Raw genomic sequence first — 21,654 nt, forward strand, 5'->3', positions numbered from 1 at the left:
TCACACAACTAAACAAATATAGCTCATTTTGTACACTGAATGTACCAAAATGTGTATTATTTAAATTTGTAAATCAACAATTGTATTAAATGTGAGAGAGAGGCACGTTTAATGAAAGATTTCCTACTGTGAATATTTTTCAAAAGTGAAAATTCCTTTCCCAAAGTGAGTAGTCACTCTCTGATTTATCTTTAAGAACACCTTTATATGAAAATCAGAATTTGCACTGAATTGAGAATTAGGCAAACAAAAATAGTTGTCTTTAAAGGTGCTATCATAAGCATCCAATGTTGAAAACTTTGTAGGATAAAGTTACTATTATTACTAATTATAAATAACCAGCACTGTGTAGCCCTGTACAATGTACAAAGCAGTTTCACATACTTTGCCTCATTTGATTCTCACAGAAACCTTATGAGGTAGGGTAGGTCCTTTCTGCCTTCATTTGTTAGACGAAGTTTGGAAAGGCTAATCTTTTGTCTCTAAATTCTCATCATCTTTTCTTTCTTTCTTTTTTTTAATATTTATTTATTTATTTGGTTGTGTATGGTCTTAGTTGCGGCAGTCGGGCTCCTTAGTTGTGGCTCCTGGGCTCCTTAGTTGTGGCATGCGAACTCTTAGTTGCAGCATGCATGCGGGATCTCTAGTTCCCTGACCGGGGATCGAACCTGGGCCCCTGCATTGGGAGCGCAGAGTCTTATTCACTGTGCCACCAGGGAAGTCCCCCCATCATCTTTTCATTATACCAATGAGGACATATGAACTATCCATGGTGTTTAGATTGGAAACGGAACTTTTGATTTTTTTGCTCTATTTGGATGGAACTACTTTGCTGGAAATATAATTTTTAAAGCAGCATGTAATTTGTGTGAACTAAAACTATTGTTTTACACATCTGAAAAAAAATATATATTTAATATGTATCTCAACACTTGTTCAGAGAAGGCCCTCAATAAATATTTGCTAAATAAATCAATGAAAAATGAGTGGTCCTGAAACCATATTGAGCAGACTATATCAGTCAAAGTTTGGTTGCAGAGAACAGAATATACTCCAGTTAGTTTTAGCTGGAAGTAAATTCTCAAAACCACACCTCAGAACTAAGATACCAAAAGAGCTGTGCTCTTCCTCATTGAGAACCTGACATCTTCAGAACTATGGCACCACAGCCACTGTCTGGAAGCTACCAGAATCAAGAAGCTGCCACTTCCACAGCCAGCTCCAGAATCACACCTTACCAACTGTAATCTGAACCAGCAAAATGGATGCACCACCCATGCTTCTTGATGTCCACAAAGCTAATGACTGAACAATGAGAACTCTGTTATCTCTGATACAGAAAAAAAAATTTTCTCCACAGCTATGCCTATCAGAGAAACAGACTTCCAGATCTTACACGAAAGTGTTTGTTTGTTGAAACCTACATACTTCCATAAAACTAGCTGCAACAGGGTCTGGAGAATGTGATTTTTGGCTTACCAGTCCTCTGCCCTACAGGAAGCATACTTGAAGCTTGAAGGAGGATGAAGTGGCTGTTAGGTGCAAGCCTGTTTATGTTCCATACTCACCTAACAAAATGAATGTTTGGTTTAAGTAGACCACGCATTTTGTGCTGCACATTTATAGAATACTGAAATTATACATATATGTAATATATGTATATATAATTTATATATATATAAAGCTCCATGATGACAGAAAAGTTATATGATCAAATCTCAGATCCCAGGCAGGCCATTTTAGCACAACTTCTTGCAAGGGAAAAAACATTTTAATGATTGGCTATTTTGCCTCCCATCTATCTAGTATTATTACCCACTATTTTCTAGATCGGTGCTCTCAAACTTTAATGTGCACATAAATCACCTGGGGATCTTATGATAATGCAGATTCTGATTCAGTAAATTGGAATAGAGCCTGTGATTCTGCATTTCTAACAAGCTCCCAGGTGAAGCTGATGCTACTGATGTGAAGACCACATTTTGAATAGCATTTTATAAGCCCTCTCCAACCAGGTTGCCCAATGAATGGAGTATGCTGAGATAATGATTCCCTTCAACACTTGGGGCAGTTAGGTTAGGCCAGGTGCAGGCAGAGCCTCCAGACCAGATGGCTCCATCTTACATCAGTGTGCAATATTAATATTTTCTACCTGTGCTGTGATGTGGGAAGCATTTGAATAAATGTTTGAATAAATATGTCCATTATTGAGTCTTGGTCAAGTATTGGCCAGTATACATGCTCTTTTTGGAATCTTTTATTAGTCACAGATTTTTTTTTTAATATTAAGTATTCTTTCAACAAATTAAGAGAACTAAAAATAGGAATAATCAACTTACATATCACCAAATTAACTGTTGTGATAAAAATTTTTTTATTGAAGTATAGTTGATTTACATCTTGTAATAAAGATGTACAGTGAGAAAAGAAAGTACTAAGACAGTATGTTATCTCATTCTGAAAGCAAATCTTAAGATGGCTTCAGCTGTTCTGCCAATGACACCAGAATGACCATAGGAAGGGAGAAGAAAGTCAATCTGCTTGATTGTTTCCATAGTGCAATGCTTTTGAAAAGCAAAGTGAAAAGAAGTGAAAATTTACAAAAATGGTATTTGGAAATGTTTCTGCATAAATACCAATGTGTTCCTCTACAATTCAGACATCTTAATAGATAGATAAATAGATAGATGTGTGTTTGTGTATAAATGTATGTTTGGGAGGGTTGTGGGGGTTTTTTGGTTTTGGTTTTTTGGTTTTGTTTTGGTTTTTATTTGGTTTTGTCCTGGAAACAGTAAGACAAACTCAAGTCATTTTAAACTAGGTAAGGCAACAGTTCTACCTAATCAAATTGAGTTCTTTTCACAAGTGGTGACATTTCGACCACTCCTTAAACCCCTTTTATACCCCCCATTTCTCAATACTATCAACCAGCTGGAGGTGGAATACTAAGGGGGTAATTGTCAGGTGAGCAAAGAAGAGAATTTTGTAACCACAGCCTTACATGGAGAGCAGTCTTGGATGTACTATGGTGTGGGGTTCTGAATGGTCATGGCACCTTGGGTATTGTATGTCAAGGGAAGGAGGGCAAGGAAAGCTAAGATCACCAGAGATAAATTTCACCTACTTCACAACTTTAAAAGATTAACTCTGCCAGGTGTTGTAGTGGAGAAGGAAGATTGGATTGCCAGTGACCTCTAGACTATCATGCCCCAGTCTTAGAGGTTCAAATATAAGAAAGAGAAGAATGGGTTAAAGAAGACAATCTAGAAATGAACTGTATTGAATCATCAAGTCTCTGTTGATTGCTGTTTACTTTATCTCCCGGTATTTTTGAGAGATATAGTTGTGACATGCCAGACTTCACAGTTCACTACTGGGACAGATTCAATGATTCATAATCCAGTTGACACCGTTGCCACATTATGAAAGGATTCTTATTTATAGACCCCCATATCTACAAATTAAGCTCTCTTCTGCATTTTCAGCTAGGCATACAGCCACCCAGCTAAAAACTTCATTCCCCAGCCTCCCTTGCAGTTGGCATGGCCATATAAAAAAGTTCTTGCCAATGGAATATAAGTAGAAATGACAGTGCAACTTCTGCACCATTTGCTTTAAAAGAAATTGTTTGATTTCCATGACCTTTCTTTCCCTTCCTGATCCTGGAGTACAGATGTGGCGCTGAGTTAGCTTCCACCATGTGCAACACTAAAAGGGAGAGCAGAATAGCAAGATTGAAGGCACCAGATCCTGGGATGATGTTTATGGAGCAGCGCCATCCCCATGTACTTCCAGACTGTTACATGAGAGATGAACTTCTATTTTGCCTGTGTGCCTTATTTGGGGACCTGTTGTTTATGGCAGTTTCTAGCCTATACCTAGCATATCCATGTTAGTCCCTCCAGAGAGGGAAACTAGATTGCTGGAAATCCCAGTTTGAAAAAAACTTGATACATTCTTTTATACTTTTCAGCTTTTGTGCCATGTATATGTGTTCCCTAGTTATTAAAAATTCATCAGTCGGGCTTCCCTGGTGGTGCAGTGGTTGAGAGTCCGCCTGCCGATGCAGGAGACACGGGTTCGTGCCCCGGTAAGGGAGGATCCCATATACCGTGGAGTGGCTAGGCCCGTGAGCCATGGCCGCTGAGCCTGCGCGTCCGGAGCCTGTTCTCCGCAACGGGAGAGGCCACAACAGTGAGAGGCCCGCGTACCGCAAAAAAAAAAAAAAAAAAAATTCATCAATCAGTTCATTAATTTTTAATGCCTTGTGTCCCTGTTAAATTAAACAAAAACCAATATTATCTTGCTAGAGAGTGCTTTTTCATGCTGGCTTAGAGAAAGAGCCATGTGTCTGTTCCCAGACCTTTAATATCTTGGCTTCTACCACCACCCTTAGGAGATATTTCTAGGAGAGTATGATAGCAAGAGCAACAATTCTTAAATCATTAAGTATAATGATAACTATAAGAACCAGTCACAACATGAATGCTAATGGTTTTATGGGAACACAAAGCACAAGGATCTTAGTTCCCCAACCAGGGATCGAACCCACGCCCCCTGCAGTGGAAGCGCGGAGTCTTAACCACTTGACCGCCAGGGAATTCCCTGTATTTATGTTTTAAAGGAGGCTAAGGCACATGGTTACCTTCCCCCCCCGACACACAGACTCAAGTGAGATTTCAAAAAATAGTGGGGAACATAAAAATGGATAAAGAGATATCCTCTGCTCCTGAAATCACATTGCCTATTCAAAAAGCTAAAACTGTCATACATAATCCTCCCCCAGCACCATTACTTCCCACTTACAAAGTTATAGCATTAGAAACAGTAATTAAAGGCAAACTTTATTTCTCTTTAATAAGCAATTAATAATGAATGTGTTTTGCCCAAGTTAATGTTTATAAGGTCCCTATACCAAGTTTGAGCAATAAAAGGATAATACCATTTATCAAAGTAATTTTGCTCATGAGAATTTAAGTTTAATCCAAACTAATTTAGAAGCTGTATGTATGAAGATGTTCATAACATTATCTACATCTGAGAGAGGGGAAATTATTAGATAAATTATGATTGTCAAATAGATAAAGTAAGGGATAATTACAAGAATCTTGTTATAAAAAAGGATGTATTAATAAAGTTTTAAAAAGCGTAAAAAAAGCGTAATACAAAAAAAAGCGTAATACAAATGTGTGTGTGTGAGGGTTTCTTAATCTTGGCACTGTTGACATTTTGGATTGGATAATTCTTTTTTTGAGAGGGGGCTATACATTGTAGTATGTTTAGCAGCATTCTTGGCTTCTACCCACAAGATGCCAGTAGTGCACTCCTGCCCCTATTAGGGACAATCAAAAATGTCTCCAGACGTTTCCAACTGTCTGGGGGGGGGGTGGCGGGGGGAATCACCCCTGTTTGAGAATCCTCATTAGATGAACTACATATATAGTGTATATTCTACGATCACAGTTATATAAAATATAGGCACGTATAGACAAAGCTGGAAGGAAATTTGGAAAAAATTTTAAAGGCTTTTCTTTTTCCTCTTTTTTTGGCCACGCTGTGCGACATGTGGGACCTTAGTTCCCCAACCAGGGATCGAACGCGTGCCTCCTGCAGTGGAAGCGCGGAGCCCTAACCACAAGGGTTAAAATAAAATTAAGCACTGTTATGATTCACAAACTCTTCTAAGGAGTTTTAATCTTTAAAGATTATTATACATTTCATTATTAGAGATAATTTTAATCTCCCCACTATAAGCATATCATCAAAAGAAACTTTATTTAGGTGGTTACAAAATCATTTTTTAAAAACCCATAAAGCCAAATTGATATGTGATTCAGATAAGGAAGAAGGACAGGATGACTCATTAGTACTGGATGTGATTCTTATTCTGCAGAATGCTTCTTGGACTTAGCCCACATTCAGAATTGCCACTGATTTCAAAGGAAAGAAGCTTCATACAAGAAAAAAATGGATTCAGAATTATTTCATGACCAATCCCCATCACTGGATTTGAGTAAGAACTTATTGTATGTTTGGCTTCAATGGGAAAGTTACTGAGAACATTTTGACAATGCCCAATTTTGTTAAAAATGTATTAGGGATTACAGCATCTAACATTTGCAGAATACTTTACAGCATTCATTCTCTCATTTAATGGAAGTGAGCACAAGAAATAGAACTTCAGTTATGAACATGTGCTGAGTAACACAGCTAGTATAGAATATAGGACAAAGAAGAGTGTAGGCTACTCTACCACTGTAGGATTAGGAAAGAATAAAACCATTGTCAACATTTATATAGCCATTCTGTCCCCTGATCCATTAGTACAGATGATTAAAAGCTATTTTTTAAAGTTTTGATGACATTATTCTGAAAAGCAATCTATCTGAGAAGCAGATGATCCAGTGGATCATCTTTGTCAGAGAGGGCAATGGTTGACATACACGGTCTCCTGTTCTGGGGCCTATATTTGAATCTGTAAACAAACACAGGGGTGTTGACTCAGAGAGTTATGCATGGAGGCTTGGGGGATTTGAAAGCTGAGGAAGAAAGGAAAAGAGAGTTGACTGTGAACAAGAATCTAGAAAGAGTAGAGTGGAAGGCATGGCCTCTCACCCCTCCACCTCTACTCCACCCTGAGCCACTAGGTCCCTCAAAGAAGAGTCTGAATCCGAAACTGAAGAAACTTTCTCATGATATTTTGTCAGACTTGGCATGTACAGTATTATTTTGAGACCCAAGTAGTAAAGAACAGAGTGGGCTGGGGGTATCGTCTTCATTTCTGAATGGGTGGAGCAAAGCAAGTACAGCAAGTGCTATGTAGGATTCTGCAGCAGAAAAGCAGAACTTACCTGGTGGGTTCCAGCAACAGGGTTGGTGCCTCCTTCAAACAGATTTTGAACAAAGGACTTCTACCAGGACATTGGACCACCACAGGAACATGAGCAGGTTTGTTCCTAAGCACATGCAAGAAACCCACTCACAGCTCCCGAATTAACTGGTGAAGATTTTGTGAGCAGAAGTTATTGAAGTCTTTTAGGTGGGCATGTATTGTTGATGTGACTTTTTCGGTTCCCACGGGCTAACTAGGTGTGAGAACATTCAGACTACATCTGATTTACAAAAAATACCTTGCCATTTCCCAGTTTTATATTTCCTAGGCAGTCCTCACGTTACAAAATATTTCAGAAAAGTTGACTATTTTCTGATAGGTAAAACTCTATTTTCTCATAGGTGGCCATTTTTGGGTATCATTTACATACACGGAACCATTATATTCTTTTCTAGTCAGGAAAAAATTGGATTAAAAACTTGATAAAGAAGAGCATTGAGGGACTCCCTGGTGGCACAATGGATAAGACTCCACGCTCCCAATGCAGGGGGCCCAGGTTTGATCCCCGGTCAGGGAACTAGATCCCACATGCATGCTGCAACTAAGAATTCACGTGCCACAACTAAGGAGTCCTAGAGCCGCAGCTAAGGAGCCCGCCTGCCACAACTAAGACCAAATATTTTTTTTAAAAAAACAAGAGCTTTTTTTTTTTTTATATCCTCAAGGTTTTCATTAATTAATTAATTAATTTTTGGCTGTGTTGAGTCTTCGTTGCTGCGTGCAGACTTTCTCTAGTTGAGGTGAGTGGGGGCTACTCTTCATTGCAGTGTGCGGGCTTCTCATTGCGGTGGCTTCTCTTGTTGCAGAGCACGGGCTCTAGGTGCACGCGCTTCAGTAGTTGTGGCTCTCGGGCTTAGTTGCTCGGCGGCATGTGGGATCTTCCCGGACCAGGGCTCAAACCCGTGTCCCCTGCATTGGCAGGAGGATTCTTTTTTATAAATTTATTTATTTTATTTTACTTTTATTTTTTTATTTTTTTGGCTGTGTTGGGTCTTCGTTGTTTGTGCGGGCTTTCTCTAGCTGCGGTGAGTGGGGGCTACTCTTCGTTGCAGTTTGCGGGCTTCTCATTGCGGTGGCTTCTCTTGTTGCAGAGCACGGGCTCTAGGTGCACGCGCTTCAGTAGTTGTGGCTTACGGGCTCTAGAGGGCAGGCTCAGTAGTTGTGATGCATGGGATTAGTTGCTCCGCGGCATGTGGGATCTTCCTGGACCAGGGCTTGAATCCGTGTCCCCTGCATTGGCTGGCGGATTCCTAACCACTGTGCCACCAGGGAAGCCCTGGTAGGAGGATTCTTAACCACTGCACCACCAGGGAAGTCCCCAAAGAAGAGCATTAAGATGGAGGCTAGGTTGGAGAAGTCTGGGCATTGTCAAGCCAACAGGGACACATCCCCTACTCTGAAATTATTCCTCCACTGTTAGCCACTGCCATGGTCTCCATGTTCACAGCTACCAATTTTTTAAGCTCATACTTATGAAGCCTAAAGAATGAGGCTATCACATCATTTCTGCAGGTACTATGATTGTCACACTAAATTAAAATTTACTTAATATTACTTAGAACAAGTTAATTCCCTATTTATTCTAAAAGCTTAGAACGTTTTATATCAAATGATGTAATCTCTGTTAGGGACCACACTGGCTAGCACACAGGATAAGATTCTACTCCATCAGTGACAAATGAACCTCTAAGGGACATATCTTGTTTTTAACAGTCTGGTTCCTCCCCCTTATAATAGAGCTCTTCTTTCCTGTGAGGAACCTAATCCGGGTATCTTAGTTGGGGCTGAACTTTCCCTCAGGGCCACATGATCATCTTCACAAGAGCACACTAGTGGCCAGACCAGGCCAACCAGAGTTCCCCATTTCCTTAGTGTCATTGCTTGTTTCATAGATGTGTAGGTGACCTAGCAGAACATACCAGAATCACCTTCAGGAGTTTATTGTCAGAACTACTGGGAAAGGCTGCTCTTTTTGCTGGATTTTCTAAGCTGGGAGCATAAGCATCTGGGACTTGAGAAACCCAGAATGAAACTGCAAGAGAGAAGGAGAGCTAGGAGATAGGGAAACAGCCCTGATGACATCATTTGAGCCCCTGGATCCAGTTATTCCTAACTCCTTTTAACTCCATGTTAACTCATTTTTTCTCCTACCATCTGCTTTGGAGCAGTAGGCTCAATTCCTCCAGTCCCAGACTAATTTACTCAGCTCACCAGGAGTAGAAACTCCCACTATTTCCCAGTCCTGGATTCCTAGGGTTTCCTTCAGGCATTGGTGCCAATGAAACAACTGGTGAGACAATAAGAATATGCAAGCACATGATTTGTTGTCTTCGTTAACTTTGACCAAAGTCAGGGAGAAAAATAACAGGTTGGAAGTACCTAGAAGCTCTCTCAAGCCCACAGGGTCTAGATAATCCTTTTTACAAACAAATTATTTTCCTCTAGATAATCCTTTTTACAAACAAATTATTTTCATGATATTACTCTTTTATCTGTGGTCAAATCACTTCCAAAAACTCCTCTCTAAATAGTCCCCCAAGGAGGCTTCCCTGGTGGCGCAGTGGTTGAGAGTCTGCCTGCCGATGCAGGGGACACGGGTTCGTGCCCTGGTCCGGGAAGATACCACATGCCGCGGAGCACCTGGGCCCGTGAGCCATGGCCGCTGAGCCTGCGCGTCCAGAGCCTGTGCTCCGCAACGGGAGAGGCCACAACATTGAGAGGCCCGCGTACCGAAAAAAAAATAATAATAATAATAAATAGTCCCTCAAGGTTCAGTTAGCTGGACTACCTATGACTTGCCCCTACTAGTTATTTACTTCATTTGCATGTGGTCTTTTTCATTATTGTAAAGAGAATGTCCTATTGCCAGAACAACTGTGGGGAAAGAGCACGCATATCACAATTGAGTGAACCACACCAGATTCAATTTCCACTGTGTTCTTCACTGCCCTTGCTTTTGTGTTCACAAAAATATAGGCATTCTGCATTTCCTACCCATTTCTCTTCTCGTTTTGTCTCTTTCCAAAACTTCTAGCTGACATGTTCACTTTGTCCTGAATTTATTAATTTAACTTATTTTACTTACACTAATTAACATAGATAGCTTGTGTTCCTCCTACATAATAGATTATTTCTCTGAATTTCTCTTTTAGACCAAAGTTGTTCATTCAATCCTCTGAACCTCCCAACTTGCATGAGCCAATTAGTTCTCCTTTTGCTTGAGCCTGTTTGCACAGGGTTTCTTTCACTAAAAGGTGACTCAAAACCTTTCTCTGGGGACTTCCCTGGTGGTGCAGTGGATAGGACTCTGCACTCCCAATGCAGGGGGTGCAGGTTTGATCCCTGGTCAGGGAACTGGATCCCACATGCATGCCACAGCTAAGAGTTCACATGCCACAACTAGGGAGCCCGTGTGCCACAACTAAGGAGCCCACCTGCCGCAACTAAGGAGCCCACGTGCTGCAAGCAAGACCCGGAGCAACCAAATAAATAAAACCTTTCTCTGGGGTTTTTATTCCTACAGCCAATTATTGGGAACGCTCACTACCATAATTCCTGGGATTCAAAATCAAGTTAACTAGGTAAAGGAAGAAAGACTTGGCAGAGTGGTCACATGTCTGTTCTTCCTCTCAAGCACCAATAAAATAAAAGTAAAGGAATATACAATAAAAAGGCACTACCCCCAACAACACTGGAAAGGAAACAGAAACAAAGAATATTCAACAGACTATGGAAGATGGAAAGTAAATGAAGTTATAACTAACTTAATAGAACAGAGGAAGGTGAAATCTAAGCATCTCAGAGGGGAATTCCAGTGAATGAGCCAGAAACTGAAAGTCTCAGTGTTTGGAGGCAGCAAGTACCACAAAAGGTAGAAATGAAGATGTGACTCTAAAATTAGTGGGATTGGTGACTATATGTGTGGAAAATGGTTGGACCTCTAGTCCTAGGTCCCCATCTAACGCTAAGCAGCCAGATAAATATTCCCCTCTCTACTCACCACTGCACAGGAGAATGGAAGTTCAAACTCTGGAGAAATCAACCCAAAAGGCTCTGGACTTGGAGACTAAGCCACATGCAGGGCAAGGATAAGTCATAAAGTTGAAAACTGGTATATTATGTAAGAAGATATATACTGAACTATGGAAGCTCCAGGCATGTCCCTTTCCTGCTCCCAGAATGTCAGTAACCAAGCATATACCTAGCCCCAACCCTTGCCCAATCAGAGATTCTCCTGTAGGGGAAGTAGACAGTCCCAAAGAAGAGACCTCCAGACACTGACAGTAGAGGATCCCCCAATAATAAGACTAGTTCACTACCCAGTCATTCTACAGCAAAGTCTTTCAGGCAACAAATCTTGTCAATGTACCCAGACCTTGTATATTTCAGGGATTAATCCTTTGTCAGTTGCTTCATTTGCAAATATTTTCTACCATTCTGAGGGTTGTCTTTTCGTCTCGTTTATCATTTCCTTTGCTGTGCAGAAGCTTTTAAGTTTCATTAGGTCCCATTTGTTTATTTTTGTTTTTATTTCCATTTCTCTAGGAGGTGGGTCAAAAAGGATCTTGCTGTGATTTATGTCATAGAGTGTTCTACCTATGTTTCCATCTAACAGTTTTATAGTGTCTGGCCTTATATTTCGGTGTTTAATCCATTTTGAGTTTATTTTTTGTGTAGGGTGTCAGGAAGTGTTCTAACTTCATTCTTTTACATGTAGCTGTACAGTTTTCCCAGCACCACTTATTGAAGAGGCTGTCTTTTCTCCATTGTATTCTCTTGCCTCTTTTGTCATAGATTAGTTGACCATAGGTGTGCGGGTTTATCTCTGGGCTTTCTATCCTGTTCCATTGATCTATATTTCTGTTTTTGTGCCAGTACCATATTGTCTTGATTACTGTAGCTTTGTAGATAAGAACTCAACAGTAGAGTTCTTAAAGATTATTTTATTTAATGTTTTGTACTAGTATACAAATAATTGCACAATTATTAAAATTATGATATAATCTTTATTATTCTGACTTGTATTATTATTTTCATGAGGATTTACATTTGTTGACTCAATATAAATCTATTGTTCTTCCTACAACAATCTAGCAAATGCACTCTTAATAGTTATATTAAATGTCCATCTATTTCCCTATTTATTTAACTATTGAAAAGTTCTTAATAATTTTCATATAAAATTAACATATTTCATAATCATCAATTATTCTGGCATATTCCTCTTGCAATAATAAATACATATTTTTACTTCAGAGACTGATAGAATTTCAACATACAAAAGCATACAAAGAGATTTTTCACTCCAACTTATATCTAGAAAGCTAAATTATATTTGAAAAGGAATTTCTAGATATTAACAATAAATCCAAATTACACGTCTTGTTCAAGTAATTTGTTATAGCTGCACTGATTAGCTATAAAGTTAACTACAAGATCATGTGATCATTGGTCATGCCTTGATCCCTGAACTGGGTGCCAGAGATGATCTTGAAGCAGGATTCAGCTATCTGGCCTTCCCAAAGCCAAAGCTGCTGCCAGAATTATAGTGCTTCCTTCACTCTGAAAAGTTTAAAATATGCAGAAAACCTGATTTTGTTTAAGGATGTTAGAGAACAAAATTCAACTGAATAAATTTTAAGGATATTATTGGCTGTATTCAATGATTCATGAATCAGGCAGCATCCAATCTAGCAGATAGAAAAGAGCTCCAAGGAGTGGTACAAAATGAATGACTTTTATAGGTAGAAGGGAGCAGGTACAAGGAAGTTGTACTTGGCAAAAAGGCAGATTGGTTATTGCAAGGTTATTTTCCTTTAGGAGATGACAGGGGTTCTGTCAGGCAGATTACCTAACTAGTGCTGATTCCTAATTGACTGGTTTACGATTTCATTTCTGGGGGAGCCAAACTGTAGTTAAGTCTCAATTGAGAAACTGAGGGCTTAGCTTAAGTGACTCCATTTTGGGCCTATTGTCTTGTTTTTAACAAGGATTACATGGATATGTATCACAATTATAAAGGCGTGTCTGAGAGTAAAAACCAAATTCAGGTATGAATTTTCTTCTTTTGTGGGAAAAGTGAGGAATGCACTAGGTGAAGAATACACAGAAGGGCCGATTGTATTTGCAAAGTTTTATTTCTTAAGCAAGATTTGAAACTTGACTGTTTATTATATTTTTCTCTATTTTTTTTTGCATGCTTCAAAATTTTAAGCAGAGAATTAAAAACTGTGCTTATGAAGAAATCGTACTGTTCTAGAAACCAGAAATATTACTTTCCCATTTATGAACTTATTTTTGTTTTTTTTTTGGCTGTGCCACGCAGCATGCGGGATCTTAGTTCCCCAACCAGGGATCAAACCCATGCCCCCTGCAGTGGAAGTGCAGAGTCTTAACAACTGGACCACCAGGGAAGTTCTATGAACTTTATAAATTGGAAAAAGATTTTAAAATAGGGATTTATCTTTTCTTCAGAGGTGAAATTATTGGTTATTAAAGCATCCACGCAGCTGTTGATTTATTTAAATCTCAAAAAAATAAGATAAAAATAAACAGAAAGCTAACTTAACTGTACACCATTTTTAATGGCAAACTGGTACAAAATGTCTTCCTGCTATAGTGATAGTAATTAAAGGCAAAGGAAAAATGTAGCTAAGAGGAAAAGAAACTCAATAGTTTGATTGTATCTGAAACCAAATGAACAACATTCAAATCTGCAGTCTTCAGGGGTAAGATCTCTACCTTAAGTGGAATGTAACCCAATATCAAAATCTGTCTCATTGAAATGTTCCTTCACTTCTGTTTGGGCACAGTTTTTCTTTTCTCAATATTATCTGGCACAAATTTTCTGTTTCCAAAGTTCCTCAGACCTCTGGTCAGAAAGCCCTGGTTCTAGACCTCTCTGGTGATAGTTGTTTGCTCAGTACCTGCCTCATTTCCTGTTTTCTCTCTCATCTAGATACATACAACAGGTATGAAGTAGAGCAGGATATGACAGTTAGAGGGAATGCTGCAAACAATAATGAAAGTAATTACTCTGAGTCTTAGGCCCATTTGCTCATTTTCATTTCAGTAGATAAAAGATATTCTCTCTTGCAAACAACACAAAGAGGTACAGGGGCTGTACCCGTACCAGGGGAGAAGAAAGGCACCTGGCTCAGTTATCACTTTCAATCAGCAAATGTTTGGCCCCTTCAGGCCTTAGGGTTTTTTTTTTTCTTTTCTTTTTTTTAATTAAAGGCTTCCCACTAATGAGATTTTGTATTTGAATTTTGAGTTTTGTAACTTTATATCTAATTTATGTCTTTATAAATCTCACTTACTTTTAAGAAAGGCTGAAATATAAGAGACAAGATTTAGAAAACAGCATGATTCTATAGGACAAAATGAGGAAAGAGATGAGGTGCTTAAAAGTTCTGCTTTCATTGGGTGCAGTACTGCATCATCAGTTCCTTCACACACACACACACACACACACACACACACACACACACAAAACTCTACTACAGCAGATGAATTGCCTTCCATGATATATTTACATCCAATTACCTACCCCCAAAGCTCATTTTTGTAGTGCTTCCTACTGACTTTCCAGCAGAAAATCACTCTTTTAAAAATGTGTGCTCAAAGTAAATTAGTGGTTGCCTAGGCTTGTGGGGCTAGGGGTGGGGATAAGAGTGACTGCTACTGGGTAGGGGGTTATTTTCTAGGATAGTAAAAAGGTTCTGAACTTAGATTTGGATGGTGGTTGCACAACTCTGTGACTATACTAATGCCATTGAATTGTACACTTTAAATGGATGAATTTTATGGTTTGCAGATTATTTCAATAGAGATTTTTTTACTGTTCTGCAGGAGGAATCTGAAAGAGAAGAGTGCCATAAAGAGAAGTCTCTTGGATTTGAGTAATCTCTTTGCCAAAGCTTTAAGGCCAGGAAACAAAGGTCAGACCTGAGGTTTTTGATTCAATATATCCTAATATTCCACCATTTTCTCTCCCTACCTTCCATCAAGATCCTTCTTTATAATTTATCACATGAATAATATAACCCAGTGGAGCCCTGTGATAGACTTCAGGGATTGGCAACCCAAAAGCCATTCACAATGTCCTCTTCTCCCACCCTTTTCCACTATAGGGGCTAGAGAGCAAAATACAGTTGGCCCTCTGTATTTATCCACGGATTTAGCATTCATGGATTCAACCAACCTCAGATTGAAAATATTCAAAGCAAAAAAAGAGTCTAGAAAGTTCCAAAGAGCAAAACTTGAATTTGCCACATGCTGGCAACTACTTACATAGCATTTACACTGTATGTACAGCTATTAGCATAGCATTTGCATTTATTAGGTATTATAAGTAATCTAGAGAGGATTTAAAGTATAAGGGAGCATATGAGTAGGTTATGTGCAAATACTACACCATTTTGTATAAGGGATTTGAGCATCCACAGTTTGGTATCTGAAGGGGTCCTGGAACCAATCCCCCAACGACTATATTTCTTTTTCCATTTTTGCTGCTGGAAGCAGCTGTATGACTTCATTCTGGTCAATAGAATGTAAGCAGAACTCTCTCAGATGAGATTTCCAGGGAAGTTTTATTTACAGATTAAAAGGGGTAATCACAACTGGCAGAGCCCTTTTGTTCCTTTGTCTCTTCCTCCTTTTTCCTGCCTAGAAAGCAGGCATGAGGCCTGGAGATGCAACAGCCAGCTGGTGACATGAGAGGACAAGCATGAGAATAAAAGCCCATAAGCTAATGAAGGTGGAGCAGAGAGACTTGGTCCTTGTCAGCATTTCTCAGCAGCTGTACCAGTGCTGGACTGCTCAGCTCTGGATTTCTCATTATGTGAGAAAAAGAAAACTCTTTTTTGTTAACCTACTATGACTTGCTGTTGCAAACAAGTATCCTATTACTTGCAACCACAAGCACTTTTAACAAGCCAATTATGAGACTTTTATATTTAAAAATTATCTAAATATGTCAATGTCAAAGTGGGTTTACTTTAATGTCCAGGGGCTGCTTGTTGTACACAGAAAAGACCATTTATAGTTAATCTGGGTTCAAATTGTTATATAATTTATTGAAGACACAAATTTTCCTTAAGCCTTTAAGTTTAATTTAAAATATTTTATCTTCCTTAAAGATCTAATAAGTGCCATAATAGAGATCTACTCAAAGGTGAAGAAAAAGAAAACGTTGTTTCACAGAAACACGTTTGAGCTAGGCCTTAAAGAATGTAGAGAAAGGAAAATTCCAGACAGAAGAATACATAAACTCAGAAGCATGAAAGGGCATGATGTGTTAAGTGGGCGTGGGAGGCTGGAGAAGGGGAGATGAGGCTGGAAAGCAAATTGAAGTCAAATTGTTCAGTCTTATATACCAGACTAAGCACACTAAAGTTTAAACTTTATCCTACAGCAAACTGGAAGCTCTTAGAAGTTTTGAAGGAAGGGAGTGACGTGATTATGTGGGTGTTTCAGAAAGAAAAAGAGATTGGAGGAGGCCATAGAGGCTATTTGGAGAATATTGCAGTAGAACTAATGAGAGAGGATAAAGGTCATTAAGAAAACCCCACTGCAGACGCTGCAGGGGACCCCCAGGGCAGCAGGCCAATGGAGGATGAAGCAGAGGCTCACAGTCAGAGGAAGCTGAGGGGAGGCCAAGTCTGCAAGGGAGAAGGGGGGTCAGCATTCCTAGGAAGCATTGCCAAGGCTGTTAAGAGCCACGTGTTAATTGCAGCAGGCTGCAGCTTTGGAAACCCATGAGGCCCATAGCAAACAAATGAATGTGGGGGCAGAGGAGGCAAGGGACCCCCAGCCGAGGATCCTGGCTCTTCCTGCTGTGACATGTACTCATAAGCGATACCCCTCCCTCTTCTCAACACCTGCTCAACAAGTTAGAAAAAGAAGCAGGGAGAGGGGCGGTTACCTGAGAGTTTGGATTTTTTTGTTGTTGCTTTTTTGGGGGGGAGGGGGATTTGTTTTCTGTTTTTTTAATGCAAGAGAAACTGAACATACCTGTTAAATTAATTCAACAAGGAGGCCATTAAACTGAGGTGGCTCTAATGCCATGGGGGCCTATGTAAGCAAACCAAAATCTAAGCCTGTCAATGCCTCAAGTTTAGGAAATTGAAACCTAAGGACAACGAGTCACAAATAGCCAACTGGGCTTTAAGATACAGCCAATCAGGAACTCCCTGGTGGTCCAGTGGTTAGGGCTCCTCACTGTCACTGTCAAGGGCCTGGGTTCGATCCCTGGTTGGGGAACTAAGATCCCACAGTCTGCACAGCACAGCCAAAAAAAAAAAAAATATATATCCAATCAATAATTTCCTTACTTTGCTTCCACTTTCTTTCTATAAAAGTGTCTCTCCAGGCTCCTGTTAGTGGAGAGCTCCTGACTACTTCCAGTTTGGTGGTGCCCTATGCCAATCCATTTTTGCTCAAACAAACTCTTAAAAAGTTTTAAATGCCTCACTGTATCTTTTAACATACTTAAAGGGCTCATTTCAATTATCAGCATTACCATGCTTTAAACCAGTTGGGACGTTTGGCTAATCATCACCACCACAAACAACTAACCAGTAGGTAGGAGCTCAAGAGAAGACCACATCAGTTATGGACAAAATAATAGGAAAATCCATTTTCTCTGCACAACAAAGTTGAGTTATACACTCTGAATCAGAAGCACACAAAAAAAGCCAAATCGAAAATACAAACATTGGCTGGTTATATGCCGCACCCACCATGGGAGGCACTGAATCGTGGGGCATCAGCAATCCAGTCATCAGAGACAACTCCCACTTACGAGCAAGTACATTTTGGGGGGCCTAGCCCTGGCCCAAACTCTCCAGCTTTCTGCTCCAATCTATGCTTATCAAATGGTCCTTGATTATTAATTCATCATCACTAGTTCTTCAATACTAGAGGCTGGCAGTGGAAAAGGATAACCTCCCTTTAAGGAAATAGAATGGGCTTTTATTTTATACATCAGTCTCATAAGAGTGTAGCTGGTATTAGTCGCCCTAAGCAGGACTCATCCTGGGGCTCTAACAAGACGGCGTTTCCTTAACACAACATCATAATTCAACTGTACTTCAATAGGGAGTTCCCTGGTGGCCTACTGGTTAGGATTCCAGGCTTTCACTACCGCGGCCTGGGTTCAATCCCTGGCTAGGGAACAGAGATCCCGCAAGCCATGTGGCACAGCCAAAAAACTCCAAAAAGTACTTGAAAAAGTAAATTAAAAAAAAAAAAATGGACTGAGTTTCTTGCCTGAAAGGCCGAGGACTAGACTCTGGGCTCATGGGTGAATCCAAACCCTGGTAATCGCTTAGCCAGTTTCTCCTGGTGACACCAGTATTTCCCTGTCCTGCCCCTTCTATCAATGTCATGTCACACTGTGGACTCCAATTGAGAAGGAGAAGAACCTACATGGAAGCAGAACAGAATCTGGCCAGATCCACATATTTCTTCTAAGGTCCTATGCCTGCCCCATGACACACTCCAGGTGTGGTGGCCAAGCTGTCCACTCAGTGACTCATCCCTGAACCACTCCCCATCACCTGGTCTACTTCCTTCTGACTAACTAAAAAATTCTGGCTGCTGACTTTTATAGTCCTTCTCCTACTTATTTCCCCACTGCTCCCATTGGATTTGACCTTGGCTAACTCAAAAAGCCTTGGGTGACACCTTTCCTGTTTCAGCCTGTCTCCTTCTACCCCAGCCATGAACTGAAGGGCTACTCTCCCACTAGGCCTTCCCTGGCCCTGCTGACAGAACTTAGATGCACAGAACTCTCCAGGGCACACTCCTCCTGTCAGAAGAGGAACAACTTAGACTCAACCACGCTGGACTCAACCAGATTCAGCCCAAGATGTGATGATCCCAGCAATTTCCAGAACCATTGGCTGGGCTCTCCTACCACAGGGATTTGAGTTCAGCAAAAAGACAGGAAAACATTCAGCAGGACTGGTGATTTCCCAGGGAGGCTCTGAGAAAGTAGCTTTTCAGTAAGTAGCATTTGTAGGCCAAAGCTTTTCCTACTTGGCAGCCCAGTGCTGCCATGTCAGCGCTGCTATTTCCATAGCAGTGATTATGGAGTGACTGACATTTGGTACTGTGGCTGCAGCGACTCCAGCCCACAGTTAAGTCACACCAGCTCAGCATGTTCCCTTTTAATTACTTACCATTCTGAGGTAGGTATTGGAGCCAGGCAGGCCTGAGTTTGAATACCGGCCGTACATAGTTGGCCACATCTTCTCTGAGTCTCGGTTTTCCCAGCCATGAAATAATAACAGCTATACCTTCCTCACAGATAAACCACATGAAAACGCCTAGCATGCACATCCCTGATACAGCAGACACTGACCAGTGTTAATTCTGATTCCTTTTGCTGAGATTCTGATTCCAACCTGAGGCAGAATCTCCAGGATCCTAAAGATCTGCTTCACCTGGGAGTCCTTTGTACTCAATTGTAATTCTTCCTCGTCTTTAAGTCAGGGGAAGGTGGTAACCTACAATCAGACTTGGAGCTCTGACTGGACAAGCTTATAGAAAGGAATAGTTTTGGGGTTGGGTGTAAGACTAAAGGAAATGCTCACTCCCTGGCTTTCAACCTTCAGCGAGCATGGGAATCATTTAGTGAGTTTACTAAAAATACAGGGACTTCCCCGGGTGTCCAGGGGCTAAGACTGTGTGCTTCCACTGCGGGGGGCACAGGTTCTTTCCCTGATTGGGGAACTAAGATTGTGCATGCCAAGCGGCCAAAAATAATAACAATTAATAAATAAAAATTTAAAAATAAATAAAAATACAGATACTCAGGTTCCTCTCTCAGTGACTGTCACTGAGTCACTGACAGTCAGACCCAAGAATCTACATTTTAAATAAGTTTCCGAGGGCTTCCCTGGTGGCGCAGTGGTTGAGAGTCCGCCTGCCGATGCAGGGGACATGGGATCGTGCCCCGGTCCGGGAAGATCCCACATGCCGCAAAGCAGCTGGGCCCGTGAGCCGTGGCCACTGAGCCTGCGCGTCCGGAGCCTGTGCTCCGCAACAGGAGAGGCCACAACAGTGAGAGGCCTGCGTACCTCAAAAAAAATAAAAATAAGTTTCCAAGATTATTCTAATGTGCACCAAAGTATGAGAATCACTGCCCTGTCTGGAAGTTTCCCTCTTCTCCTCCTTGACCTGGTTATTCTGGTAGACAGAGTGGGTGGTGGGGCCCAGTTGAGGGCTGTGGTAATAATAAAAAATTATTTGGTCTTTGTCTCCAGTTCCTGGCACAAAGCTCCCAAATCCTTGGACTCTCTTGAGTGATGAGTGTCTTATGCTAATGTGGTAACCCTTAGGGGGGTTAAGTGGGGGGGACCCACACTAGATAGCTTCAGGATGGGGACTGGTCACAAGAAAAACCAACCAAGTGATGAAAGGGCTAGACTTTCAGCCCCAGTCCCTGACCTCCGCAGGGAGGGAGAGAGGTGGAGACTAAGTTCAATCACCAATGGCCAGTAATTTAATTAATCATGCCTAGCTAATAAACCCTTGATTAAAAACCTAAAAAATAAGTTCCATGGGCTTGCAAGTTGGTGAGCACATTCATGTGCTGGGAAGATGGCACGACAGGAGAGAGCATGGAAGCTCTGTGCCAATCCCCACTCCCCACCCCCATCCCCTATAACTGGCTCTATGCATCTGTAGGGGAGCAAAATTTGCCACCCCAAAATATCCCTTGACATGCAGATTATTCTGAACTGAAAACTATCAAGGCCCAAAAGACTTAGGAAGAACTTTTGACCTTCCCCCTAACTGCCTAAAGAATGTAGAGGCCCTGTTCTGGGAAGGGAGCTATCACCATAGATAACTATAGTATGAACTAAGTATGACTGGCAGAGAGGAGCCTAGCAAAGTCTGTTTGTTAAAATTCCTCTCTGTGTCCCACTGTCTCTGCATGGCCCAGCAAACATTTGTTTACCAACAAACATTTGCTTTTCCACCTCATGTTGCCTTCCTCCCCTTTAGAGTCCCAAACCACTACCCCCAACATCCTCTTTTGTCTCTAACTGAAGATGGTGTTTAAGGTGAGGGTTCTGGCCATTTTGGTGAGTTACTCAGTTTTCCTTGGCCTCTCCCATGTATACATGTTATTAAATTTTTGTTTGATTTTCTCCTGTTAATCTTTCTCATGTCAATTTAATTCTTAGACCAACCAGAAGAACCTAGAAGGGTAAGGGAAATTTTTTTTCTTCTCTGACACATGTCTTCCATTTGGTTGTTCCTGAGTTATATCCTTTATAAGGAACTGGTAGATGTAAGTAAAGTGTTTTTCCTGAGTTTTATGAGTCATTCTAGAATATTATCAAACCTGAGGGGATGGACACCAAGGGGGAAAAGTGGCGGGGGGGTTGGTGGTGGGATGAATTGGGAGATTGGGATTGACATGTATACACTAATATGTATAAGATAGATAACTAATAAGAGCCTGCTGTATAAAAAAATAAATAAATAAAATTCAAAAAATAAAACAAACCTGAGGGGAGCTCGTGGGAACTCCCAAATCTGTAGTTAGCCAGGCAGAAGAGTGGGTAGCCTGCGTACCCCATTTGCAGCTGGTCTGAAGTAGGGGCAGTCATGTGGGAGTGAGCCCCTTAACTCATGGGACCTTACCCTAATTCTAGGTAGATAGTGTCAGAATTGAATTGAATTGTTGGGCACTCAATTAGTGTCATAGAATTGGTTGGTATGTGGAAAAACAGCACACATTT

The 21,654-nt window shown here is 40.7% G+C and overlaps 1 protein-coding gene across 4 annotated transcripts in view; it reads left to right on the plus strand.

Annotated features, from left to right (window-relative positions):
• The window catches only part of GALM (galactose mutarotase), a 102,095-nt gene that overhangs the window by 9,838 nt on the left and 70,603 nt on the right, over positions 1–21,654 (plus strand). For 3 of the 4 annotated variants that reach the window (XM_024753523.1, XM_024753520.1, XM_024753521.1), the window contains exons 3-4: positions 5,894–6,013; positions 14,747–14,835. The gene's annotated coding sequence lies outside the window, so the exon portion shown is untranslated. The remainder of the gene's footprint in view (positions 1–5,893; positions 6,014–14,746; positions 14,836–21,654) is intronic. The other variant, XM_024753524.1, reaches the window with a different exon arrangement.

The sequence above is a fragment of the Neophocaena asiaeorientalis genome, unplaced genomic scaffold (genome assembly GCF_003031525.2).
Source record: "Neophocaena asiaeorientalis asiaeorientalis breed wild unplaced genomic scaffold, Neophocaena_asiaeorientalis_V1.1 scaffold171, whole genome shotgun sequence".
NCBI lineage: Eukaryota > Metazoa > Chordata > Mammalia > Artiodactyla > Phocoenidae > Neophocaena > Neophocaena asiaeorientalis.